Below are 6,567 nucleotides of genomic sequence, written 5' to 3' on the forward strand. Positions count from 1 at the left end.
ATATAACAATGAAAAATAATTTCAATAAGCTAAATAAAGAACTGTGTCTGCAGATAGAAAAGGCTAACGAAAAATTAGTGAAAATACTCCAATATCTGAGCTGTGGATTCTTAATTTTGAGGTCTTCCATGGATGAATTTCAAGATATTAATTAAGGTTTTAAATTAGAGCAAAAAATTGTGTGCCCATATGTAATCTACCACATCTTGACAGTAAATATTTTTGTTGAGATATATCCAGATCAGAGGCTCTTAATATTTTTTGTAGGTCTTATATGCTTATAAAGATCTAATTAAAGTTATTGATCTTCTCCCCAGGAAAATGTGCATATATTTACTATTTACCAAATGCCATGTAGTTTTGTTACAACAGCACCCCACTTCCAGGTACCAATTTTTCTTTTAGTTAACTGTTGCTGTGTAACGAAATGCCCCAAACTTAGTGGATTAAAACAATGGCAAACAATGATGTCTCATGATTGTGTGGGTTGGCTTAGAGGTTCCTGTACTGGTTTCACATGGGCTAAATTAGTAAGAGAGTTGGGTGGACTGAAAGGTCTCAAATCATCTCACTCTAACATCAAACAGTTGGTTCAGACCGTTGGCTGGGGCACCTCAGTTTTCCTCTGTGGGGCCTCTCATCTTCTCATTCTGGCTGGGAAAACTATGGCCCATGGACTAAAGCCACTCCTTTGCCTGTTTTTGTAAATACCTTTTTTATTGGAACACAGCCCCATTCATTTGTGTACATGGCTGCTTTCACTCTACAATGGCAGAACTGAATAGCTACAACAGAGATTATGCAGCCCTCAAAGCCAAAAATACTTGCTATGGGGATCTTTACAGAAAGTTTTTGGACCCCTGTTTTAGTTCATCAATCTTTAGATCGTGAGTTGTCACATAGGGGGAGCCTTAATCTCCCATGCAGATAATGTAAATATTGAATCTGATGCTATAGTTGTATCAAACTTTTGGAGGTCTTAGGAGGGGCATGTGGGAGGAATGTAAATAATTATGGCCAGAGGGTGGATGTCAGTAAATATAGCCATAAATTCTTGAAACATCTCCCATCAAGAAGTATACTCTGTTTCCCTACTACTTCAATCAGGGTGTGTGCAACGACCAATAGAACTTGATGGAAGTGATGCTCTGTGAGTTCTGGAGCCCAGGCCTTAAGGGGCCTTGTGGTTTCCACCTCTCTCTCTGGCAACACTGCCATGGAAAGAATCCAGTCTGATCCAATGGAGGATGAGAGGGCACGTGGAGGAATATCAAGACTCCACAGCTGACAGCCAGGACCAACTGCCAGACACACAGGTGAGGTCGTTGTGTGTCTTTCAGCTCAGCTGACCAGGCAGCTGAATGCACTCATTCAAGGGTGCCACATGAACCCAGCAGAGACGCTGTCTAGCTCACCCACTGAATCAGTACAGAATAATGACAAATAATAAAGGATTGCATCTTTAAGCCATTATACTTTGGGGTGTTGCTAAATATAAAATATTTGCTAAATATAAAACATAAAAAAATCTTAGAAGCATTTAGATAGAAGTATTAAGTTGTCTTTAAAGAAATAAAAATCATGTTATTCTCAGATATACAATATTAACTATCAGATGATGATAGGGTGATATCAACACAATTTAGAGAGAAATAGTAATATTAAAATGTAAAAATGTTTAGAATGTACCTTAGAATCAGTGAAATACAGCAAGTCTGGGAAAAGGAGGATCCAGCCAGCTCTGGGGCTCTCAGAGACCTTCTCTCTGGGGTATTCTTATCTGAATATCAGGATATTCTTGTTGTCTAAGAGGAACATACATGCCTCTCTTAACTTAGGGACATTTAAAATAAAAAATAAAAATGTATTCTTTAAGGATAGTGAACAGCTTCCAAGCAGTGTTGTGCATGTTGGAAGACTAAAAGTTAAAGAAAGTTTCATTGTGAATATATTTTCCCGACATGCTCTGTACAGTACATGATATTCTAACAGCTAATGACAGTTTTTAAAGATGGTAATAAAATCTTAACTAATGGTTTTATGTTATGGTTCTAATGGTGTTAATATTTCGCTCTTCTTTTATGAACATATAAGAACCTTTGTTTTTAGTTTTTTTAAATGTCTCTAATACATCAAACAGATGGTAACACAAGTGATAAAGAAATTGTTGGTATGAAAATTAACAAGGTTTAAAAACTTGTTTTTCAACACAAAAGATCTATTTGTAAACCCACTGAATTTCCTTAAAGAAGTATTGTAGTAGAGACATATAAGAGCTTAATTAGCCTGATGGTTTTGAGATAAATAACCTTAGTTTAACAGAATTTTATTAAGGTAATTCTGGACAGTTTATTTTCAGACATCTCAAACCCAGTGCTATATTTTTGTTTTCAGAAATTTTATATCATACTGCTATATAGCTCAGTGAGAACATTTCTTGTTTAACCAGAAATTTAGGCCACCAATTACTACTTTGAGCAGGCATTGTATCTCACATGGCCCATCCCCATGAGAGTGGACAGTTAAGTACGAGGTCTAGAAATTCCACATTGCATTTCTGCTCACGTTTCACAGATCAGAACTAGACCCATGGTATTGATGAACCATAAAGGGGCCCCAGTGGGCATTCCTAACATGTTCCCAGAAGTGTGGGAATATTTGGTGAACAGCATTCATGACTACAACAGACACTCTTTCCTGTAGGCTTTGGGTTAGAATTTCAATTTAAGCACAAATTGCCATTTCATTCAGGCCCAGTTCTACTCCAGCGGGGGAAGGTGAGTAGTCTATAGCAGCAGAGACTGGCGGAACCCTGATTGAGTTGCCTGGAAGATGGTGGTGAAAAACAACTGAGATCTGGACATGGCAGACAAAACACTCAGTCAAACCTTATCATCAGTTTGGCTCTGATTTTTCCTGGGATAAAATCTCAGTCTATAGAGGATGAGCTCTAAAGACTCTGGCCTGGATGTTAATCCACCAGATTGATTGACCAGAGACCCAGCTTCTCTATGGTAAGCAAACTCTGAAAGCTTAGCACAGTGAATGCACAAGACAAAGTGGTGAGAGTTTCCTAGTGGCTCATTGTGCTATTTCATTGCCCTCATCCTTCTCACTGCCTAAGGTTTTTATCCTCTGCCTCTGCCCTCCTGGCCTGTCCATCCTGGCTCCTCAATCTCCAGAGAATTTCTCCTTTCCCCAGATATACCAGCCGAAACTCTCATGCATGAAGACAGAAGGAAATTGGCCACAGACAGTGAGGATGGTCTGTAGAGACAGGCACCATGGCCACTCGCCAGTGGTAAGGAGGGCAGCCAGGGCCATTATTTGCTTATATAACGCTTTTTTGCAAATTAAAAAAAGAGACTCCTTCCCTTCTCCTATTAGAATAGATGTATCTCCATATTCTAGGTATAGAAAATTCTTGTGACGCTGCAATGGGAAAGAAAGCGTTAATAACAAGTCTATGAGTCAATCACCTTTGCTCAAATAAGGTGGGATCTAGTCAAGCACAGAGGGGTCTGAGTTCACTCTCAGTGACTTCCTTGACCACTTTGAGCTTCAGTTTCCTTGTGTGTAAAATGAGAATAATAATACCTTGGTTTGGAGGTAAAACTTCTTATCCTCAGCTGCTTCAGGCACCATAGTGGGAGCTCAATAAAGCGTTAGTTTTCCTTTTCTTTCTTTCGCAGAGGAAAAGTGCTGCTGCAGCAGCTGGGCCATCGTCTCAGGAGCGCAGGAGATCCTTAAGAGGGCGGAGACGCCACTGGAATGACTTCCAAACCAATTCCTCCAGGCTCTCTAAACCCACAAAGTTGGTTATTTTTCAGGGTCATTCTTGTGGGAACCAGGACTCAACAAAATTTCTCCAATCTGTTTGCTGGTGTCTGAAATAATTTTAATAAGACATATTTCTGTCTTATGAAAAGCAGCAGTGAAGGCAGAAAGAGGTAGAGATCGAAATAGTCTATATTAAAAACAGTGGCAGACTAGTCTAATGACCTTAGGCAAGTCACTGCATCTTCTCTTTTCATGCCCAGTAAAACCCACTCTTTTTGGTACACAATTCTGTAAGCTTTCACAAAGTCTAGTCATCTAACCACCACCAGAACGGGGATGTAGGACGGTTGCATCATCGCCAAAATTCCCCTGTGTTGCTCTTTTGCAGTTAATCCTTCTCACCCCCGGCCCCTGGCAACCACAGACAGTTTTTGGCCCTATAATTTTACCTTTTCTAGAATTTCACATAAATGGGATCATATAATAAATAACCTTTTGGGTGTGGCTTCATTTACTTAGCATAACGTGGTTGACATTTGTCCATTTTGTTGCATGTGTCAGTAATTCACTCCTTTTTATTGCTGAGGAATATTCTGCCGAATGGATGGACCATTGTTTGTTTATTCATTCACCAGTGGAAGAACATGTGGGTTGTTTCCAGTTTGGGTTTTTTTGTTTTTGTTTTTGTTTTTTTTTTGCCATTAGGAATAAAGCTACTAGAAGCATGCAAATACAGATTTTTTATGTGTGAACACGAGTGTTCGTTTCTCTTAGGTAAATCTCTAGGGGTGGGATTGCATGTGGGGTCATATGATAGGTTTATGTTTAACTCTATAAGAAACTGCCAAGTTCTTTTCCAAGTGGCTGTCCTGTCTTGGATTCCCATCAGCAGTGTGTGAGTGTTCCATTTGCTCTGCAACCTCGCCACCAGCTCTTCAAACCTCAGTTTCTAATCTCTGCAATGGGAAGACTAAACAAAAGAGTGTGGTGATGATAAAAATTGAAGAGTAGCAGTAAAATGCTTTGAAAATTATAAAACCAGTATGTAAACGTGTATAGATGTACGATGATATTTTTAAGGTAAGAAATTGGGTGAAACAGACTGCAGAGATACTTTACTTCACAGAAAATATCATTGGGCCAAACAAAGCCTATAATTCTTCAGAGGAGGTTGTTTTCCTGTAATCACAGCTATATGCATACATATGTTGATGAATCAAGGCCTACTATTCTTTTTTTCTTATTTTAATTACAATTTTAAAAAGTCAAAGTAGGGGCCGGCCCCGTGGCCCAGTGGTTATGTTCATGCACTCCGCTTCGGTGGCCCGGGGTTTCGCTGGTTTGGATCCTGGGCGCAGACATGGCACCGCTCATCAGGCCACGCTGCGGTGGCGTCCCACATGCCACAACCAAGAATATACGACTGTGTACTAGGGGCTTTGGGGAGAAGAAGAAAAAAAAGAAAGAAATATTGGCAACAGATGTTAGCTCAAGTGCCAACCTTCAAAAAAGAAAAAAAAAAAAGTTGTCAACATAAGACAAAAATTATCTATAATTCCATCACTCAAATTCAATTATTGATAGCATTTGGGAGTAATTCTTTTAGTTTTTTATTCTTATAAATATCTCTACTTGATAGCAACTATAATTTACAAAGAATTTTTTATCTTCATCTTTTCGCTTTATGTTAAATCATAAGCATTTCACAGTGTTATTCCATGATCTTATAAACGATGACTACTGTGTAATATTCCATAAGGTAGATGAATCTCTATTTAGTTAACCATTCCCCTCAATGCTTTACTATTATAAATAATATTGTAGTAATCGCATCCATGCCTATAGATTTTTTGTTTTGTTTTTTGCTTTTTATTATGTCCTTAGGATACATTCTTAGAAGTGGAATTACTGGGTTAAAAGGATTTGAATATTTCAACGGATCGTAATGCCTGTTTATAGATGGCTTTCAAAACGCTGTGTCAATTTATGTCTGCTCCCAACACAGCGTGTTTCATCAAACCTTGGCAATTGCTGGATGTTATCATTTTAAAACTGTTATAACATAAACACTTAAAATGGTATGTTGTTATTTTAGTTTATGTTTCTTTGACTATTAGTGAGGCGGCATATTGCGGTAGGCAGCCTGTAGGAGGGTCCCAGACGATCTCCCCTTCTGATATCATTCCCTGGTACAACCCTCCCCTCAGGAGTGCTGGCTGGACTCACTGACTCCTTCTAACAAAGAGAATACGATAGACGTGATAGGGCAGATACGAACCCACAGAACAGACTTCTTTCGTTTTAGGAAAATCAGAATCAGCCCCTTAGTAACAAAAAATGTAAACTAAATATCTACCAAATTTTCTTAGCTAAAACTGAAGTTTTAAAAGTCCGATTGCAGAAGCTGTCTACTTGTAGTGGGTTCTTGCCCTGGCAAGTTGGAGAATTATTTGCTTGTTTTCTAAGTACAAATTTTGAATGGACTGAATAAACCATAATTCAGGATATTGGGGGCCTAGTTTTGGGCATGAAAGCCTGACTACACTGCATTCAGAAGACCACAAAGTTTGGTTCAGGTTCAAGGACAGGCTTTGAATAACTTAGACTTGGTTCAAGGTTGCTTTTACTTAGATTTACTCCTAAAGCAACCAATAAGCAGAGCAAGGTTTATACACGTGATAGAGAGGCCGGTAGATATGGCTTCCCAGTGTCTCCCCGAAGTCTCGGGGAGGCCTAATGCCTCTTGTTAGCCTTTCCAGAGTGAGGTGTTCCACCCAGCTGGAGAAG

Source organism: Equus caballus, chromosome 1 (assembly GCF_041296265.1).
Source record: "Equus caballus isolate H_3958 breed thoroughbred chromosome 1, TB-T2T, whole genome shotgun sequence".
In the NCBI taxonomy this organism is placed as follows: Eukaryota; Metazoa; Chordata; class Mammalia; order Perissodactyla; family Equidae; genus Equus; species Equus caballus.